This window comes from Carettochelys insculpta, unplaced genomic scaffold (genome assembly GCF_033958435.1).
Source record: "Carettochelys insculpta isolate YL-2023 unplaced genomic scaffold, ASM3395843v1 scaffold_0046, whole genome shotgun sequence".
In the NCBI taxonomy this organism is placed as follows: Eukaryota; Metazoa; Chordata; order Testudines; family Carettochelyidae; genus Carettochelys; species Carettochelys insculpta.
Window position 1 is genome coordinate 152,501 of NW_027439083.1, and position 10,000 is coordinate 162,500.

General features: G+C 62.2%; 1 non-coding gene across 1 annotated transcript; it reads left to right on the forward strand.

Annotated features, from left to right (window-relative positions):
• Window positions 1-7,682: 7,682 nt before the first annotated feature.
• Window positions 7,683-7,801, forward strand: LOC142006227 (5S ribosomal RNA). The gene has a single exon (XR_012643333.1). It is a non-coding gene; the product is annotated as a 5S ribosomal RNA (ribosomal RNA).
• Window positions 7,802-10,000: the final 2,199 nt, after the last annotated feature.

Consider the following 10,000-nt stretch of genomic DNA (forward strand, 5'->3'; position numbering starts at 1 on the left):
TTTCTCTCCCGCCTGGGACCGGGGTTGACCTGTTGTCCCTGCCGGACTTAGAAATTTTTTCTCTCCAGCCTGGGACCGGGGTTGACCTGTTGTCCCTGCCGGACTTAGAAAATTTTTCTCTGCCGCCTGGGACCGGGGTTGACCTGTTGTCCCTGCCGGACTTAGAAAATTTTTCTCTGCCGCCTGGGACCGGGGTTGACCTGTTGTCCCTGCCGGACTTAGAAAATTTTTCTCTGCCGCCTGGGACCGGGGTTGACCTGTTGTCCCTGCCGGACTTAGAAAATTTTTCTCTCCCGCCTGGGACCGGGGTTGACCTGTTGTCCCTGCCGGACTTAGAAAATTTTTCTCTCCCGCCTGGGACCGGGGTTGACCTGTTGTCCCTGCCGGACTTAGAAATTTTTTCTCTGCCGCCTGGGACCGGGGTTGACCTGTTGTCCCTGCCGGACTTAGAAATTTTTTCTCTCCAGCCTGGGACCGGGGTTGACCTGTTGTCCCTGCCGGACTTAGAAATTTTTTCTCTCCCGCCCGGTACCGGGGTTGACCTGTTGTCCCTGCCGGACTTAGAAATTTTTTCTCTGCCGCCTGGGACCGGGGTTGACCTGTTGTCCCTGCCGGACTTAGAAAATTTTTCTCTCCCGCCTGGGACCGGGGTTGACCTGTTGTCCCTGCCGGACTTAGAAATTTTTTCTCTGCCGCCTGGGACCGGGGTTGACCTGTTGTCCCTGCCGGACTTAGAAAATTTTTCTCTCCCGCCTGGGACCGGGGTTGACCTGCTGTCCCTGCCGGACTTGGAAAATTTTTCTCTCCAGCCTGGGACCGGGGTTGACCTGTTGTCCCTGCCGGACTTAGAAATTTTTTCTCTCCCCGCCTGGGACCGGGGTTGACCTGCTGTCCCTGCCGGACTTGGAGCCCTAGGAGGGAATCGGCCACCAGGTCAACCTCCGCTGAAAGCGGCCACGGTTTACCTGGTGCCCGGGGAGCGAATCGGACACCAGGTCAACCTCTGCTAAAGCGACCGAGGTTGACCTGGTGCCCGGGGAGCGAATCTGACACCAGGTCAACCTCTGCTAAAGCGCCAGAGGTTGACCTGGTGCCCGGGGAGCGAATCGGACACCAGGTCAACCTCTGCTAAAGCGGCCGGGGTTGACCTGCTGTCCCTGCCGGACTTAGAAAATTTTTCTCTCCAGCCTGGGACCGGGGTTGACCTGTTGTCCCTGCCGGACTTAGAAAATTTTTCTCTCCCGCCTGGGACCGGGGTTGACCTGTTGTCCCTGCCGGACTTGGAGCCCGAGGAGGGGATCGGCCACCAGGTAAACCTCCGCTGAAAGCGGCCACGGTTTACCTGGTGCCCGGGGAGCGAATCGGACACCAGGTCAACCTCAGCTGAAGCGGCCGGGGTTGACCTGCTGTCCCTGCCGGACTTGGAAAATTTTTCTCTCCAGCCTGGGACCGGGGTTGACCTGTTGTCCCTGCCGGACTTAGAAATTTTTTCTCTCCCCGCCTGGGACCGGGGTTGACCTGCTGTCCCTGCCGGACTTGGAGCCCGAGGAGGGAATCGGCCACCAGGTCAACCTCCGCTGAAAGCGGCCACGGTTTACCTGGTGCCCGGGGAGCGAATCGGACACCAGGTCAACCTCTGCTAAAGCGACCGAGGTTGACCTGGTGCCCGGGGAGCGAATCTGACACCAGGTCAACCTCTGCTAAAGCGCCAGAGGTTGACCTGGTGCCCGGGGAGCGAATCGGACACCAGGTCAACCTCTGCTAAAGCGGCCGGGGTTGACCTGCTGTCCCTGCCGGACTTAGAAAATTTTTCTCTCCAGCCTGGGACCGGGGTTGACCTGTTGTCCCTGCCGGACTTAGAAAATTTTTCTCTGCCGCCTGGGACCGGGGTTGACCTGTTGTCCCTGCCGGACTTAGAAAATTTTTCTCTGCCGCCTGGGACCGGGGTTGACCTGTTGTCCCTGCCGGACTTAGAAAATTTTTCTCTCCCGCCTGGGACCGGGGTTGACCTGTTGTCCCTGCCGGACTTAGAAAATTTTTCTCTCCCGCCTGGGACCGGGGTTGACCTGTTGTCCCTGCCGGACTTAGAAATTTTTTCTCTGCCGCCTGGGACCGGGGTTGACCTGTTGTCCCTGCCGGACTTAGAAATTTTTTCTCTCCAGCCTGGGACCGGGGTTGACCTGTTGTCCCTGCCGGACTTAGAAATTTTTTCTCTCCCGCCCGGTACCGGGGTTGACCTGTTGTCCCTGCCGGACTTAGAAATTTTTTCTCTGCCGCCTGGGACCGGGGTTGACCTGTTGTCCCTGCCGGACTTAGAAAATTTTTCTCTCCCGCCTGGGACCGGGGTTGACCTGTTGTCCCTGCCGGACTTAGAAATTTTTTCTCTGCCGCCTGGGACCGGGGTTGACCTGTTGTCCCTGCCGGACTTAGAAATTTTTTCTCCCCAGCCTGGGACCGGGGTTGACCTGTTGTCCCTGCCGGACTTAGAAAATTTTTCTCTGCCGCCTGGGACCGGGGTTGACCTGTTGTCCCTGCCGGACTTAGAAATTTTTTCTCCCCAGCCTGGGACCGGGGTTGACCTGTTGTCCCTGCCGGACTTAGAAAATTTTTCTCTCCAGCCCGGGACCGGGGTTGACCTGTTGTCCCTGCCGGACTTAGAAATTTTTTCTCTCCCGCCTGGGACCGGGGTTGACCTGTTGTCCCTGCCGGACTTAGAAATTTTTTCTCTCCCGCCTGGGACCGGGGTTGACCTGTTGTCCCTGCCGGACTTAGAAATTTTTTCTCTGCCGCCTGGGACCGGGGTTGACCTGTTGTCCCTGCCGGACTTAGAAAATTTTTCTCTGCCGCCTGGGACCGGGGTTGACCTGTTGTCCCTGCCGGACTTAGAAAATTTTTCTCTCCCGCCTGGGACCGGGGTTGACCTGTTGTCCCTGCCGGACTTAGAAAATTTTTCTCTCCCGCCTGGGACCGGGGTTGACCTGTTGTCCCTGCCGGACTTAGAAATTTTTTCTCTGCCGCCTGGGACCGGGGTTGACCTGTTGTCCCTGCCGGACTTAGAAATTTTTTCTCTGCCGCCTGGGACCGGGGTTGACCTGTTGTCCCTGCCGGACTTAGAAATTTTTTCTCTGCCGCCTGGGACCGGGGTTGACCTGTTGTCCCTGCCGGACTTAGAAATTTTTTCTCTCCAGCCTGGGACCGGGGTTGACCTGTTGTCCCTGCCGGACTTAGAAATTTTTTCTCTCCCGCCCGGTACCGGGGTTGACCTGTTGTCCCTGCCGGACTTAGAAATTTTTTCTCTGCCGCCTGGGACCGGGGTTGACCTGTTGTCCCTGCCGGACTTAGAAAATTTTTCTCTCCCGCCTGGGACCGGGGTTGACCTGTTGTCCCTGCCGGACTTAGAAATTTTTTCTCTGCCGCCTGGGACCGGGGTTGACCTGTTGTCCCTGCCGGACTTAGAAAATTTTTCTCTCCCGCCTGGGACCGGGGTTGACCTGTTGTCCCTGCCGGACTTAGAAATTTTTTCTCTGCCGCCTGGGACCGGGGTTGACCTGTTGTCCCTGCCGGACTTAGAAATTTTTTCTCTCCAGCCTGGGACCGGGGTTGACCTGTTGTCCCTGCCGGACTTAGAAATTTTTTCTCTCCCGCCCGGTACCGGGGTTGACCTGTTGTCCCTGCCGGACTTAGAAATTTTTTCTCTGCCGCCTGGGACCGGGGTTGACCTGTTGTCCCTGCCGGACTTAGAAAATTTTTCTCTCCCGCTCGGAACCGGGGTTGACCTGTTGTCCCTGCCGGACTTAGAAAATTTTTCTCTCCCGCCTGGGACCGGGGTTGACCTGTTGTCCCTGCCGGACTTGGAGCCCGAGGAGGGGATCGGCCACCAGGTAAACCTCCGCTGAAAGCGGCCACGGTTTACCTGGTGCCCGGGGAGCGAATCGGACACCAGGTCAACCTCAGCTGAAGCGGCCGGGGTTGACCTGCTGTCCCTGCCGGACTTGGAAAATTTTTCTCTCCAGCCTGGGACCGGGGTTGACCTGTTGTCCCTGCCGGACTTAGAAATTTTTTCTCTCCCCGCCTGGGACCGGGGTTGACCTGTTGTCCCTGCCGGACTTAGAAATTTTTTCTCTCCCCGCCTGGGACCGGGGTTGACCTGTTGTCCCTGCCGGACTTGGAGCCCCAGGAGGGGATCGGCCACCAGGTCAACCTCCGCTGAAAGCGGCCACGGTTTACCTGGTGCCCGGGGAGCGAATCGGACACCAGGTCAACCTCTGCTAAAGCGACCGAGGTTGACCTGGTGCCCGGGGAGCGAATCTGACACCAGGTCAACCTCTGCTAAAGCGCCAGAGGTTGACCTGGTGCCCGGGGAGCGAATCGGACACCAGGTCAACCTCTGCTAAAGCGGCCGGGGTTGACCTGCTGTCCCTGCCGGACTTAGAAAATTTTTCTCTCCAGCCTGGGACCGGGGTTGACCTGTTGTCCCTGCCGGACTTAGAAATTTTTTCTCTCCCGCCTGGGACCGGGGTTGACCTGTTGTCCCTGCCGGACTTAGAAAATTTTTCTCTGCCGCCTGGGACCGGGGTTGACCTGTTGTCCCTGCCGGACTTGGAGCCCCAGGAGGGGATCGGCCACCAGGTCAACCTCCGCTGAAAGCGGCCACGGTTTACCTGGTGCCCGGGGAGCGAATCGGACACCAGGTCAACCTCAGCTGAAGCGGCCGGGGTTGACCTGCTGTCCCTGCCGGACTTGGAGCCCGAGGAGGGGATCGGCCACCAGGTCAACCTCCGCTGAAAGCGGCCACGGTTTACCTGGTGCCCGGGGAGCGAATCGGACACCAGGTCAACCTCTGCTAAAGCGGCCGGGGTTGACCTGCTGTCCGTGCCGGACTTGGAGCCCGAGGAGGGGATCGGCCACCAGGTCAACCTCCGCTGAAAGCGGCCACGGTTTACCTGGTGCCCGGGGACCGAATCGGACACCAGGTCAACCTCCGCTGAAGCGGCCGGGGTTGACCTGCTGTCCCTGCCGGACTTTGAAAATTTTTCTCTCCCCGCCCGGAACCGGGGTTGACCTGTTGTCCCTGCCGGACTTGGAAAATTTTTCTCTCCCGCTCGGAACCGGGGTTGACCTGTTGTCCCTGAAGGACTTAGAAATTTTTTCTCTCCCCGCCTGGGACCGGGGTTGACCTGCTGTCCCTGCCGGACTTGGAGCCCCAGGAGGGGATCGGCCACCAGGTCAACCTCCGCTGAAAGCGGCCACGGTTTACCTGGTGCCCGGGGACCGAATCGGACACCAGGTCAACCTCTGCTAAAGCGCCCGAGGTTGACCTGGTGCCCGGGGAGCGAATCGGACACCAGGTCAACCTCTGCTACGGCGGCCGGGGTTGACCTGCTGTCCCTGCCGGACTTAGAAAATTTTTCTCTCCCCGCCCGGAACCGGGGTTGACCTGTTGTCCCTGCCGGACTTGGAGCCCGAGGAGGGGATCGGCCACCAGGTCAACCTCCGCTGAAAGCGGCCACGGTTTACCTGGTGCCCGGGGAGCGAATCGGACACCAGGTCAACCTCTGCTAAAGCGGCCGGGGTTGACCTGCTGTCCCTGCCGGACTTGGAGCCCGAGGAGGGGATCGGCCACCAGGTCAACCTCCGCTGAAAGCGGCCACGGTTTACCTGGTGCCCGGGGAGCGAATCGGACACCAGGTCAACCTCTGCTAAAGCGGCCGGGGTTCACCTGCTGTCCCTGCCGGACTTGGAGCCCGAGGAGGGGATCGGCCACCAGGTCAACCTCCGCTGAAAGCGGCCACGGTTTACCTGGTGCCCGGGGAGCGAATCGGACACCAGGTCAACCTCTGCTAAGGCGCCCGAGGTTGACCTGGTGCCCGGGGAGCGAATCGGACACCAGGTCAACCTCTGCTACGGCGGCCGGGGTTGACCTGCTGTCCCTGCCGGACTTAGAAAATTTTTCTCTCCCCGCCCGGAACCGGGGTTGACCTGTTGTCCCTGCCGGACTTGGAGCCCGAGGAGGGGATCGGCCACCAGGTCAACCTCCGCTGAAAGCGGCCACGGTTTACCTGGTGCCCGGGGAGCGAATCGGACACCAGGTCAACCTCTGCTAAAGCGGCCGGGGTTGACCTGCTGTCCCTGCCGGACTTGGAGCCCGAGGAGGGGATCGGCCACCAGGTCAACCTCCGCTGAAAGCGGCCACGGTTTACCTGGTGCCCGGGGAGCGAATCGGACACCAGGTCAACCTCTGCTAAAGCGGCCGGGGTTCACCTGCTGTCCCTGCCGGACTTGGAGCCCGAGGAGGGGATCGGCCACCAGGTCAACCTCCGCTGAAAGCGGCCACGGTTTACCTGGTGCCCGGGGAGCGAATCGGACACCAGGTCAACCTCTGCTAAAGCGGCCGGGGTTGACCTGCTGTCCCTGCCGGACTTGGAGCCCGAGGAGGGGATCGGCCACCAGGTCAACCTCCGCTGAAAGCGGCCACGGTTTACCTGGTGCCCGGGGAGCGAATCGGACACCAGGTCAACCTCTGCTAAAGCGGCCGGGGTTGACCTGCTGTCCCTGCCGGACTTGGAGCCCGAGGAGGGGATCGGCCACCAGGTCAACCTCCGCTGAAAGCGGCCACGGTTTACCTGGTGCCCGGGGACCGAATCGGACACCAGGTCAACCTCCGCTGAAGCGGCCGGGGTTGACCTGCTGTCCCTGCCGGACTTAGAAAATTTTTCTCTCCCCGCCCGGAACCGGGGTTGACCTGTTGTCCCTGCCGGACTTAGAAAATTTTTCTCTCCCCGCCCGGAACCGGGGTTGACCTGTTGTCCCTGAAGGACTTAGAAATTTTTTCTCTCCCCGCCTGGGACCGGGGTTGACCTGCTGTCCCTGCCGGACTTGGAGCCCCAGGAGGGGATCGGCCACCAGGTCAACCTCCGCTGAAAGCGGCCACGGTTTACCTGGTGCCCGGGGACCGAATCGGACACCAGGTCAACCTCTGCTAAAGCGCCCGAGGTTGACCTGGTGCCCGGGGAGCGAATCTGACACCAGGTCAACCTCTGCTAAAGCGCCCGAGGTTGACCTGGTGCCCGGGGAGCGAATCGGACACCAGGTCAACCTCTGCTACGGCGGCCGGGGTTGACCTGCTGTCCCTGCCGGACTTAGAAAATTTTTCTCTCCCCGCCCGGAACCGGGGTTGACCTGTTGTCCCTGCCGGACTTGGAGCCCGAGGAGGGGATCGGCCACCAGGTCAACCTCCGCTGAAAGCGGCCACGGTTTACCTGGTGCCCGGGGAGCGAATCGGACACCAGGTCAACCTCCGCTAAAGCGCCCGAGGTTGACCTGGTGCCCGGGGAGCGAATCGGACACCAGGTCAACCTCTGCTACGGCGGCCGGGGTTGACCTGCTGTCCCTGCCGGACTTGGAAAATTTCTCTCCCCGCCTCGGACCGGGGTTGACCTGCTGTCCCTACCGGACTTAGAACATTTTTCTCTCCCCGCCCCGGCCCGGGGGTTAACCTCGGGGCGCACAGCTTCCCGGGTCTGACGTGCACGTCCTGTCACCTCCCGGGCCCGGCGTCCTCGTCCTCCCTTCCCCTTGGGCCGGCTCGGAGGAAGTTTTCCCTCGGCCCGGCCTCCGGGTTAATTGTTTGGGCCCGGCTGACTGAGGCCAGGCTGCTGACGCTAAAGCCCGGGGAGGCGGGGGCCTACGGCCATACCGGACCGAATGCCCCCGATCTCGTCCGATCTCGGAAGGTAAACCGTCCCGGGCCTGGCTAGTACCTGGATGGGTGACCGCCTGGGAATCCCAGGTGCCGTAGGCAGCTTTTGGCCCCAGCGGGGGTAGAGCGGGGCGTGTGTCTGCCGTGCGGGAGCAGGGAAGCCGTGAGGCCAAGGCGGCGCGACGGTCCTGGGGGGCGCTGAGGCCTTTCCCTCTGCCTGCCTGCGTGTCGGGGGCGGGGGGGCGGGCGAGGAAGCTAAGGCCCTCACCCGGTGCGGTGCGATGGCTTGGGTCGGGTCGGGGAGAGGGAAGAAAGCGTGTGTGGAGCGTTGGTGGGGCAGGTGTGTGTGTGGGAGTGCTGGGTTGGGCAGGCCGTTGAGGCGGTGGCGGTGGTGGTGTTTTTGGTGGGAGTGAGTTGGGGTCAGGTGGGTGTGGGGTCCCCCCCGGGGGGTGGATGGTCTGAGGGTTAAGGCTTGGAACGTGCGTCTTGGGGGACCGTGGGTGGAGGTTGTTGAGAGCGGGGAAGGCCCTGGGTCCCGGTTGTGGACTATTAAGCCCGGTGGAGGGGGACCGTGGGTGGAGGTTGTTGAGAGCGGGGAAGGCCCTGGGTCTCGGTTGTGGACTATTAAGCCCGGTGGAGGGGGACCGTGGGTGGAGGTTGTTGAGAGCGGGGAAGGCCCTGGGTCCCGGTTGTGGACTATTAAGCCCGGTGGAGGGGGACCGTGGGTGGAGGTTGTTGAGAGCGGGGAAGGCCCTGGGTCCCGGTTGTGGACTATTAAGCCCGGTGGAGGGGGACCGTGGGTGGAGGTTGTTGAGAGCGGGGAAGGCCCTGGGTCCCGGTTGTGGACTATTAAGCCCGGTGGAGGGGGACCGTGGGTGGAGGTTGTTGAGAGCGGGGAAGGCCCTGGGTCTCGGTTGTGGACTATTAAGCCCGGTGGAGGTGTTGCGTACGGTGGATGTAAGGGGGAGGGCGTATGAAGTGACCGAGGAGTGGGCAAGGAAACGGGGGGAAAAATTTGGAGGCGAAGGCGGCCGAAAAAGGGTGCGGTTGACCTGGTGCCCGGGGAGCGAATGGGCCACCAGGTCAACCCCCGCTGAAAGCAGCGGAGGTTGACCTGGTGCCCGGGGAGCGAATCGGCCACCAGGTCAACCCCCGCTGAAAGCAGCGGAGGTTGACCTGGTGCCCGGGGAGGGAATCGGCCACCAGGTCAACCCCCGCTGAAAGCACGGGAGGTTGACCTGGTGCCCGGGGAGGGAATCGGCCACCAGGTCAACCCCCGCTGAAAGCAGCGGAGGTTGACCTGGTGCCCGGGGAGGGAATCGGCCACCAGGTCAACCCCCGCTGAAAGCAGCGGAGGTTGACCTGGTGCCCGGGGAGCGAATGGGCCACCAGGTCAACCCCCGCTGAAAGCAGCGGAGGTTGACCTGGTGCCCGGGGAGCGAATCGGCCACCAGGTCAACCCCCGCTGAAAGCAGCGGAGGTTGACCTGGTGCCCGGGGAGCGAATCGGCCACCAGGTCAACCCCCGCTGAAAGTAGCGGAGGTTGACCTGGTGCCCGGGGAGGGAATCGGCCACCAGGTCAACCCCCGCTGAAAGCAGCGGAGGTTGACCTGGTGCCCGGGGAGCGAATCGGCCACCAGGTCAACCCCCGCTGAAAGCAGCGGAGGTTGACCTGGTGCCCGGGGAGCGAATCGGCCACCAGGTCAACCCCCGCTGAAAGCAGCGGAGGTTGACCTGGTGCCCGGGGACCGAATCGGCCACCAGGTCAACCCCCGCTGAAAGCAGCGGAGGTTGACCTGGTGCCCGGGGACCGAATCGGCCACCAGGTCAACCCCCGCTGAAAGAAGCGGAGGTTGACCTGGTGCCCGGGGAGGGAATCGGCCACCAGGTCAACCCCCGCTGAAAGCAGCTGAGGTTGACCTGGTGCCCGGGGAGGGAATCGGACACCAGGTCAACCCCCGCTTAAAGCAGCGGAGGTTGACCTGGTGCCCGGGGAGCGAATCGGACACCAGGTCAACCCCCGCTGAAAGCAGCGGAGGTTGACCTGGTGCCCGGGGAGGGAATCGGCCACCAGGTCAACCCCCGCTGAAAGCAGCGGAGGTTGACCTGGTGCCCGGGGAGGGAATCGGCCACCAGGTCAACCCCCGCTGAAAGCAGCGGCGGTTGACCTGGTGCCCGGGGAGGGAATCGGCCACCAGGTCAACAGGTCAACCCGGTTCCCGGGGGGGAGAGGAAAGGAGGCGGCCGGACCCTCCCGCGAGGGTCACCCTGCCCGCCTCCACCGGCGGCCGGACCCTCCCG